This window comes from Furipterus horrens, unplaced genomic scaffold (assembly GCF_987537825.1).
Source record: "Furipterus horrens unplaced genomic scaffold, mFurHor1.1.pri manual_scaffold_2, whole genome shotgun sequence".
NCBI classification, from domain to species: domain Eukaryota; kingdom Metazoa; phylum Chordata; class Mammalia; order Chiroptera; family Furipteridae; genus Furipterus; species Furipterus horrens.
Genome location: NW_028327172.1, coordinates 108,918,311 through 108,929,909, shown reverse-complemented (window position 1 = coordinate 108,929,909; position 11,599 = coordinate 108,918,311).

The window sequence follows — 11,599 nt, the reverse complement described above, 5'->3', positions numbered from 1 at the left end:
TATAAAAATTAAGGACCTAGACTATTGTTTATCCCTCTTGTTTTTAGTAGTTATTAACCTGATTAAATAATGTGAATCCTAAACTCCTTAAGTGATTCTCTCTAATGAGTAATCTTATCCAATAAATTTTGCTGGGAGACTTCTAAAGGTAAGACAGTATTTACCTAATGTACAAAATAACCTGAGAAAGGAAGTGAAATAAAAATACAGTGATCTTACACTGCTCATTTTTTGCTTTATATCAGCATAATGTAAGGCAAACTACCTAGGAATGTTTGACCACTAAATAAAGACAATACATGCTATAATTTGGGTAATACTACAACTTAATATAATTATAATCTCATCTGTCATATACTTTAAATATTAGAAATTATTTTAACATAAACTACCCTAATTTATCCTTGTAAAGTACATTAAGATTGGTTTCAAATGCCTCACTTCCATTTTACAGATGGAAAACTGAGGCTCTTAATAATGATTGGCTTACTCAAAATGACTCAAGTAGTAATATAAGGTCTTTGATTCCAAGTCCTATACACTATGCTGCCTCTTTATCTGTCAAAGGATTAAATAAATACCCTTCCCCAATTGTTTGGTTGATATAAAATAGCACTTTTGTGTCAATTCCTTTAGGACTATTATATATTATTGGGTCATTAATTCTGGATTTAGCTTAATACACAAAATATACCCAGGCTCTATGGAGAAATTGCTTCCAGAAAACTTCCAGAAAAGTTATTTTAAAACTTGGTATGAATCAGATTATTGGATTATTGCTGAAATCAGGTTATCGGATTATTCCTGAGGAAAAGGGCTTGAAAGGAATCACCCTAGATGTATCCAGAAGGTATGGGTAATTTGTAAGTAGATAAGAATGACATTGAAAAAAAGAAAGACAACTAGTATATCTCACTTCCCCCTCCCCACCAGAATAACTGTCACTGTGGTTAACTATAAAGAACTACTGGCCCAAGGATACCAGATCACTTGAGCATCATGTTCCTAGATTCACTGATATTTTTCACAACATTCTTTTATTATTTGAAATTTAAGGTAGATCAAGTTTTATTTAAGGAAATTCAGGGGACATATACAGAACAGTGATATGGCAAATAAAAAAAACAATTATGCTTGATGATTTAGTGACATAACACTATTTAAAAGTCTTTCCAAGAATTTATAATATCAAAAGAATATTATAATATAAAGTAAGTAGAATATGTTGGGATTTTTTATGAATACTCATTTTTTTCTACTATCTGATTTTCTGAAATGCTTTCATATAGTAAAAATAAAGAATAAGACACAGCCGAGAATGAATTATAGTATGAAAAGTTATGGCCAGGATATCATTATCTACAAGTTAGAACCAATTTTTGAAAGAAGCATGGGATATCAAAAATAGATTCTTTTGTGAAGAGTTGAGCCTTGCAGATAAGAGGTTTATTTAATAATAACAATTTTAAAATAACAAGTCTTTTTTTTTTTTTTTGGTTGAGTTTATGGGCATTAGAAACACTATAGAGTTCAAAAGAAATTCTAAGGCTATTTTTTCTTTTAAAAAGATACTTTATCAAAGCAAATAATTTTCTTTATAAACTCAGAGTAGTCTCAAAAAGTTTGCCAACAAAGAGAAAACAGATACACCACAACCTTTAAAGTTAGTCATCCTTTAAAAATTGTAAAATCAACTTTTAAATAGAAAAATCAACAAAGCACAAAATATAAGTGAGATAAAACAAAAATTTCTAATATCTAAATATATTACTGTCAATTATTTTCATTTTATTAATGTACTTTTCATTTTAAACTTTGAATATAATCTCTTACTCATTGATAATATAAATATTTTCATTTTCATTTAATAATAAAGGATTCAAGATGAAGTAGAGCCTGTAAAGTTAATGTAGTTAACCCCCCTTAATTTATAAGGAAACTATGGCTAGAGTTGTTCGTGACTTACTTGTCCAAATTTTTAAAGATGTTAGTGGCAGTTAACAACCAATTCCAGATTTCCCACAGCACTGTTCAATGTTTCATGAGGAACCCATCAACTTTATTTTTAATGCATACAAAGAAGGTATGCATTTGATCTTTGCTAGCTGTGTTCTGCTACAATAGACTGTATGTAGTTAGAAGAGATGGTAACAAGACATTGGCTTAGGGTAAATCTCTCTGCATTCCTCAGATTGAAGTCATCTAGAGACAGAGGAATAACTCTTCTGGCTACAGAGGTGATGTCTCCTTCATTTTAATAGAGGCTGTGTTGGAAGGCCCATATGCTAGAATTATAAGGCTGAGTGTGGTGAGTTCATATCCTGGCCATAAAGATTGTGGTTTTCAATCTAATATCAGGACAGACTGGCAGATGCTAGAGTAGGTAGCAAATGAATTCTCAAAAACAAACAAACAAATGAACAACAACAACAAAAAAGCCTCCCAAAAAACTATTCAATTGATTGTGTATGTGCTGTTCTGAATGTTCTGAGTAATTATCTACAATCACTATGGGGAGACCTCAGAAATATGAAAATCTAAAACTAGTGCTAAAAAATGAGACAGTGAGTCCCCCATTCCAGCTTTGTTAATATTTCTTATTTTCCACAGTTCTTTCTGCCTTCACTATTTATTCTTTCATCCATCCATCCATTCATTCTTATGGAGAATCCACACAGTGGGAGAATCAATGAAATCCTATTCTTGGTCATTTCTCTTTGCTTAAGAATTAAACTAGTACTTAAAACAAAAAGTAAGATAAAGTAAATCACTAAAACAATAATATGAAAGTGTCTCAAGTTAAGAGATTTAGTAAAAAATATGTGTTCTAACACCATAATTTCTAAGAGTGAAACAGGGCTTTCCAGGGAATTGCTATCTTTGATTGCCTTGATTTCTCATTTACTCCTTATTCATCAACTCACTCCAGCTTGGCTTTTGTTCCTCTTGAAGACCTCTAAGTTGTTAAGTCAAATGGATACTAATCAGTTTATAGTAGTCCCTCACTTATCGTGGGTATTACATTTTAGACCACCCCCGTGAAGTAGAAACCTTACATTTAGTCTACACTCTTAAACCTACATAACTTTAACAACATACATATACAGTACCACAAAATCCCATGATATAGTGAAAAATCCACGATCGATAATTAAATATAATATTTTTAAAAATCCCACAATACAGTGAGGCCGTGATAAGTGAACTGCGATATAGAGGGACTACTGTACATATTCTTTACTTTTAAGAAACATGAATGGGTTAACTGCCCCCATCTTGAATTCCATCATCTGTTGGTATTTGTGACACCTCATACTCCTGGTTGTTCTCCTGCTTCTCTGGTCACCACGACTAAATCTCCTTTGCAGGCAATTTTCTGTCTACATATAGGGGTCTGCCTGGCCTGGTCCTGGTTCATTTCACTCTCCCTAGGGGATCTTATCCACTCCCATGAATTTACATACCACCTTTATGTGAACAAGTCTTAAACTTATTTTAATCTGAACTCCTCAGAGTATTCATGTATCTATATCATGACTATAATACAGGAACCTCAGCCCTACTTTTTCCTAACTGAATTTGTTATGATTGCATCAATCTGATTTTCAGTTATTCTTAACAATTTCAGTAATATTTTTGAATAAATAAATGAATGGAGACTGTATAAAACAATTTGGAATTGTTATTGAGAGTTGCCTTGTTCTCACTCCCTACCATTCATTCTATCATTCTTTTGTGATTCTACCGTCATTCTACTCAATTATTTCCACTTCTATCCTTCTAGTTAAAGTCACCATTACCTCCTGCCAGAGTTGCTGCATCTACTCCTTTGTACCTACACACAGACACCAGAAAGTTATATAAATCCTTTAAAAAATGCAAATCTATTCATGTCATTGATCTCATTTTCCTTCAATGTCTTCCTAATGAATTTCAAGAAGGTACAAATTCTTATAACGGTCTACATGACCCTAAACTATCTAGCTGTAACTACCTTTATAATTTCTTCCTGAACAACTTTTCCCTCAATCATTGAGTTTCTAGTGACACTAGTAACTTTCAAGTTTCTCAAACATGATAAGTTCTCCCTTTCTTCAGATCCTTTAAGTCCTTCATCTTTTATCTTCTGTCTGAAATGTTCTTCCTTTCATTTTTTCCTGGTGACTCTAATTCAGTCCCCAGATCATTTTAAGACTTTCTCACAACCCATAATTTAAAAAGATATAATAGTTTTATTATGTCAACACAAATAACCCCTATAAATTTTTTCACTATAACAGTTGTTTTAATGTAGGTGTACACACATATATTGTGCATCTATTTAATACCTATCACCTATTTATTTTAGACTGAGTTCTGTGGGAGCAAGAATTGATCAAATTGTTCACAGCTGTTTTTAAAACCTAGTCTACTCTATGATATAAACTACTTGATAAGTCCTTACTGAAGATAAATGGAAAAAGAAAAGGGTTGAGTGAAATGGAGGGGAAAAAAAAGAAAGATCAAATATGGAGCTATATTCTCAGCTAAAGCCTCCTTCAATTTGAACTACTGTCAAGTAGGTATTATGATAAGGAGTAGGTATTTATTTACAGGGCTTATTTGGGGAACTGACAGTATTATGGTTTCTTGTTAAGGGGGAGCAGGATGTCCACAGAGAGATGGAACAAAAAAATATTATACATGTAAGTTGTCTATCTTCTGTGTTTGCCTGATAATTTAAGGAGTTTAGAATTTTAAATAAAGATATATTGAAAGTTTATTATAAGGTAAGTGACATGACAAAGTAGTATTTTAAAGAGGTTAATTAGATAATTAAAAATAATCAGTCCAATATAAAAGTGTTTCAAATAAGGCAACCCAGAATGCATATACTTTTTTGGAACCAAAGAAGGCATGTGTCACTAACAGCGGTTATATTTAAAGTTACACATTATCAGAAATTCAAATGTCTTACATAATAGGAAAGAATAAAATTTTAAAAGCTCTGAAAAATGCAATATAACTAATTTGATTGGTATTTATACAAAAAGTTAAAGTACAGATAAAATATGAAGAAAAAATATATAGTCAACAAATAAGTTTCAATTCTGCATGATAAAAAATAGTTATACATGTTGAATTTATAACCTAGACATTTCAGGACCAAAGGTAGTATTTTATTTGAAGAATATATGTAAAACCATAACTTTTATGGTTTTCTCCTATAATGTAAACAGATGATAAAACATTTTGGTGTAAATATTGGGTTTACAATATTCTGTCAAATATTTCTACGAAGAAAAGTTTACTGACAGAGAAATAGTGTACTGTACAACATTAGGGCATTTTTTATGGATCATATTGCTTAAGACCTTGTCAATATAAAATAAGCTCCTCCAAAAATATATTTATACCACCTTAGTATGGGTGATTACCCTGTACCCATCTAAGTGGGTCTGAGATATCATGACTTCACAGACATATCTAGAGTCCAAAAAGTCTTACAGCCTTATGCTTTTTCTCTTGAAATGTATTTCTTTTTCTCTGAAATCTGAGAATAAACTGGTCATTGTGATAACTAGTAGATAATTATGTCTATAACTCTTCAACTGGAACTCCGTAGGTAAAAGAGAATCATAGAAACTCTGACTCTGGCATTTAGTATTGTTGAGTTTCTGTGTGTTGCATGAAGAATGGATAAAGAAGTCACAAGATTTCCTATACCTACTGTTGTTCAGTGATTCCATTTCACTATACAATACCTCGGACAGTTTAAAAGAAGATGATGTTGCTAACAAAGCATGCTGTAAACATTTTGTAAGTAAACAAACAAAATCTGACAGCATTGAAGCATCCAGAATGTTTTAAAATAGCCTATTGTAGAGATTCATTAGTCCTCTCATCACCTGGCCCAGGCAATATCTTTTTCAAGTTCAGACCTGGGAGTTGAAAATCTGTATAAAGTTGCAGCGTTCCTTTCTGCATCTTTCCTTCTATCCACATCACTAGAGAGAACTATGGTCTATCACAATAATATAATTTTAATATAATTTCTTGTATAAATATAATATAATATAATTTCTTGTATAAATCCATCCATAATGTTTGCACTACTTTGTGTAACCCAGAAGAAGTAAAAATTGTAAAATAACAAAACTCATTATTTCAACAAGGTAAAAAGGTACTTAAGAATGAATCATTATAATTATCTCCGTATTCAAGATGTTTTTTTCTTTTCCAAAGCCAAAGGACTCTATGCAAAACCTCTATTTCCTCAAATAAAGTAGACTGACAGATGTCCCACATAACTACAGCCCAGAAAATATACTACAGAATATAGTAATAGACATGATATGATTAAATAGTAAGCTCTTCTCATCTAATCCAAGGAATTTCTGCCAACTAGTAAAATAATTAAAGATTAGATTAAAACATGGCATCCATATTTTAGCTCATTGCTATACCTGGTTTTAACTCCAAACTTATCAATGATTTCAATTGTCTAGCCAAAACTGGAAGGAAACATCCCTTCCACATAGGTAGCTCAGAATGGATAAAAAACTCACACAGAACCACAGGGAAATAAATACAGCTTACAGAAGCTGGACAAGAAGATTCTCATAATAGAAACCATGACATTTAAGGGAAGGGAGGCCATATCTAGGTAATACATACTTAGAATCAAGCACTTTTTACACAGTGTATTAGAAGGAAACAAACAAACAAAAATCTCAACTAACAATTCAGTCATGGTTTGAAAACTCAGAATGGAAGGTCAGAGACATAGTGATCTTACTCCTTTTCCTTTTAGAGTGGTTCCTGCATAACATTTTCCAGAGAGAACCAGACCACTAATTACTGGCATGTAATACTCAAATGAAATTAATATATCTACTCAAAATACAGCAAAGGAGAGTGGAACCGTAAGTATTTTTAAATTTCCTCCCAAATTAGATACTATTCATGACAATACTTTACTCCTTTGGGTGCATGAACAGAGAACTTTTATTTCTATCTAAGAATCTTACTAGGAAAAACTAGTGTATGAACATGTTACTAGTCAGGTAAAACAAATTATCTTATGAGTAGTTGTTTTCAAATGAAGCAATTTTGCTTCTCAGGGTACATATTTTATGTTCACAATTGGGTGGGGGACACTATTAATGTGTAAGGAATAGAGCTCAGTCTCTCACAAGAAAAATAAGCCAGTCCAAACTGTCAATAGTGTCAAGGTTGTGAAACCTTGCCATAATTAAAACTGTAATTCCTCCCAATATTTTCTTGAATTTACTCAAGAACTCAAGATTGAAACATGTCCTGACTCCAGCAGTTCATAGAACTATGGATCTAGTTTACCAAATCAGGTTAAATCATCTCCCTGATATATTCCATTTGTAACTATGTCAACTACTTATCTCACAGGCCTTCAGTTTGGTGCCCATCAGGCTTCAACATCAACACTGGTCCAACACAGGGTGTCACTTAGCTGCAGTAAAGTAATTGCTCTTCATTTCACTCTGTTAAGAAGCACTCTTCCTTATTGATTTTTGGGCTGTACATGAAGCATCACTACTATATTTTCCAACAACTTGAATCTGTTCCTATTGATCAACTAAGCTGCCCTTCTTTCAAAATATGCTACACCAAAGACAGAGCAAGGTAAGAGCACACATATAATAGAATGCTGCTATGGGGAAGAGCCAGAAACTGGTGTTTGCTTATATAATGCCACCATATTTGGAAACTACTGTAAAAGAACAAATTAGAAAACTTTGACATCCTAAATTTACTTTTGTTGCCTATTTATTAATTAACTTCAATATAATTATGTGGGTAAAGTATTTAAGCAGAAACTCTCTTTTTTAAACAAGGTTATTTTATTTTATTTTTATTTTATTTTATTTATCTGTTTTTTAGAGAGAGAGGAAAGGAGAAAGAGAGGGAGAGAAACATCAATGTGTGGTTGCCTCTCAAGTGCCCCCAACTGGGGACCTGGTGTGCAACCTAGCATTGTGCCCTGACTGGGAATTGAACCAGCAACATTTGTTTTGCAGGCCGATGCTCAATCCACTGAGCCACAGCAGCCAGGTCTCAAGCAGAAACTCTTTATTAGCTTTCACACATTTGTCCAGGAGGTCTGTTGGTGAAGTCTTTATCTGTGGAAACTTTCCTTTTGGCTAACAAATAATTTTAGGTGGTAAAGTATACTAGATAAGAATCTGTGGTTTTTAGACTATATCCTATCTTAGACACTTAAAGGCTGTTCAATATTGGTAAATTCTTTAACATCTCTGAACTTCGTTTTCCTTATTTGTAAAGTGAGGATGTATGGTTGTCATGAAAGGATGATAATGTGATTAATAAAAGATGTAAATAAAAATAAAGCATCTATAATGACAAGGATATGAAACTCAGTTGTTCAGGAGACATTGCTCAAAGTGAGAAACAGCAATATAACCTACCAGAGGAACAGAATTCCCAGTTCCCACAGCCCTCATATAAGGTACTAGAATCTTGGTTTTGCCACTCTAACATGGATTTTCATAGTCCCTTTACTGTTTTGAATATTCAGGGTATGTGCCTGTCTATTCTTTCATCAAGTACAAATAATTGATGCAGACATCTGAGACTATTCCTGGATTTTTTAACAAGATGAGTATCTGAACTATAGGTCAATTTTTCCAGCAACACCTCTCATCACACTCCCACATCAGGATGTTCTTAGGTACATCTCTAGAAATAAAAAGGGGTATAAAAAATACCTTCCCTTAGAGAAGATTAAACAACCAAAAGAGATATTTGTAAAATGCTTAGTACAATGCTTGGCACATAATAAATGTTAGGATGATGGTTATTATATATACGAATGTAAGCACAGTAAACAGGAACATGTTGTCTACAACCAGAATAAGGAAATGTAATATTTCATCAGGACAGAAAGAGTCACACATATGTTAATAGTATTACTAATAAAGTATAACAATGTCAAAAATATAAAAGATGAAATATTCATCATTATAAGGAAATCATTGAATTTTTCTTTACCTCCCCTTGCAGTAATTTGCAAGTAAATCACTGCTATCCTCAAGCTGATAACTTTCTTCCTGTAATAAGATGCTTTCCCCATTATTCCCAATGGGCAAATATATCCAGAAAATTTGGCCAAAGTATTACTTATATCCCTCATCACTGTGTCAATATGCAGCTTGGAACTCATCACATTACTTTGAAGCTAAGGTAAAGTATCATTTCTGTATTAAAATAAAAAAATTAAGATGTTTCATTTTTAATTTCCATTTTTTATGGGTTTAGCTTCATTATATTGTGTTGTAATTTGCAACTAAAAAGTGAAAATAACTTTGGAAATTCAGCTCTTCATGAACATAATATTCACTTGTCATGGTTAAGCCTGTATATTACATGATACATTCATTCATATGAGTTTGTGGTATTAGCCATTGAAGACAATGTATTTCAGTTGTTCTATTATTTATCAAAACTGTCTAGGGTTCATGAAAATGAAAACTATTTCATTTGACTATTAGTCCTGTTACACAGCATGGTTCACTTATCTCTTCTTTCCAGAAGCCACTGTATCAGATTGATAGAAAGCCACTGTGGTATATTCTAACACCTTCATTGAGAAACCCTGTTCCAAGGAAATATGCCTGCTTTTTTCAGTTAACATGTACTCATAATGTTGTAGTTAAATTTTTCCTGTTTTTTCATTCTATAGTTACCATTTTATATTATGAGTTATCCGAGGGAAAGGATCATACTTAATTACATATATATTAAATAATATATATTTATATATAGTATGTATTAAAACTATATATAAAACATATATTTTATATATATTATATATGTTCAAAACCATGAGTAGACTACTATACATCCTTTATGTACTAAGAAGAAAAAAGCAGAAAAGAACAGTGCAATGGGAAAAAAAGTATATTAAAGTCTTCTGGCCAAGATGGAGGCCTAGACTGACATGCTCCATCTCCCTTCACAGCTAAGAAGGTATACAGTTACCACAAAACCAGAAATAACCAGAAGTTCCACAAAATAAATGAAAGTCCGGTGTATGAAGTTATGAAGGAGTGGTGTTCGTCTGGATGATTGGGAGGGGCGAAGCCAGGGCAGAGAGGTCAAGCTGTGCTGGTAGCAGCAGCAGTGGCGACAGCAGCAGGATGGCAGTAAGTGCAGACACCCGTATTTAAGGGAAGGTGAGAAGCACCTGGGGAACACCCCGGCTGCAGGCCAGACCCATCAGCTTCAGATTCCAACGCCAAGAAAGACAGACTCCCATTGCTTTGGACTGTGAGGCCCAGAAGGGGTGGAATGGAGGAGGAGACTCCCAGTCTCTTAGCAGAGAGTAAATGGCAGTAATCCATCTTGGACCCTTGCTCCCACAGAAAATGACACAACGTGGTGAGAAGGGTCGCCTGGTTGTGATGAGTGCACAGGTCTCCACCCCCTATAGCGTAGGAGGTATGACAGCCTTGCCCAGGAAACAAAGGAAAAAAAAAACAGTCAGAATGACACAGATCATGATAGAGATCCCAGTGACACAGTTGATCAGACAGCAAATATCTAATCTAATGAAGCAGCAGATAGGAAATCTTTCTGAGGTACCGTTCAGAGCTTTGGTTATAAAAATGCTTACAGACCTAACAGAAGATCTTAAACAAGATGGGGAAGGAATGAAGGCTAGTCCTGCTAAAATGAACAAAAACACATATGAAACTAGTGGTGAGGGAAAGAAAACCAGGAATCAAGTCAACAAATTGGGACACAGGGAAGGAAAAGTCAACCAGTACAAAAAGAGGAAATGAAAAGTGAGGAAAATGAGGAGAGGCTCAGAAACCTATGAGACAGCTATAAGCAGGCCAACATCTGAATCATAGGGTTGCCAAAAGGTGAAGAAGAACTAGAAATTGAAAAAGTACGTGAAAAAATAATGAAGCAGAAATTCCCTAACTTGGGGAAGGAAATAGACTTACAGATCCAGGAAGCACAGAGAGTTCCAAAAAAACTGGACCCAGGGACAACCACACCAAGACACATTATAATCAAAATGTCAAAAATTAAGGCTAAAGAGAGAATCTTAAAAGCAGTAAGAGAGAAGAAGAGAATTACATACAAAGGGGTCCCAATAAGTCTATCAGCTGATTTTTCAAAAGAAACTCTGCAGGCAAGAAGGGACTGGCAAGAAATATTCAAAGTAATGAAAAGCAGAAACCTACAACTGCGATTACTCTATCCAGTGAAGCTATCATTCAGAATAGAAGGACAGAGACAGTGCTTCCAGGACAAAGTAATACTGAAGGAGTTCATCAGATCCAAACCACTGTTATATGAAATGTTAAAGGGACTTGTTTAGAAGAAAGAGGATCAAAACTATGAACATTAAAATGAAAATTGTATCACAACAACCAACAACAGAAGCTAGGGAACCGAAACAAAGGCAAATTACATAGGCAACGAGAGTGGGAAAAGAACTATAGGTATGGGGAACATTATGGGGGGATGTCAGCAGGAAGGGGGAGGAGGGAAAGGGAGAGAGATGGTACAGGAATTTAGAAGCATAGTAGGAAGGAATGGAGTAGATAGG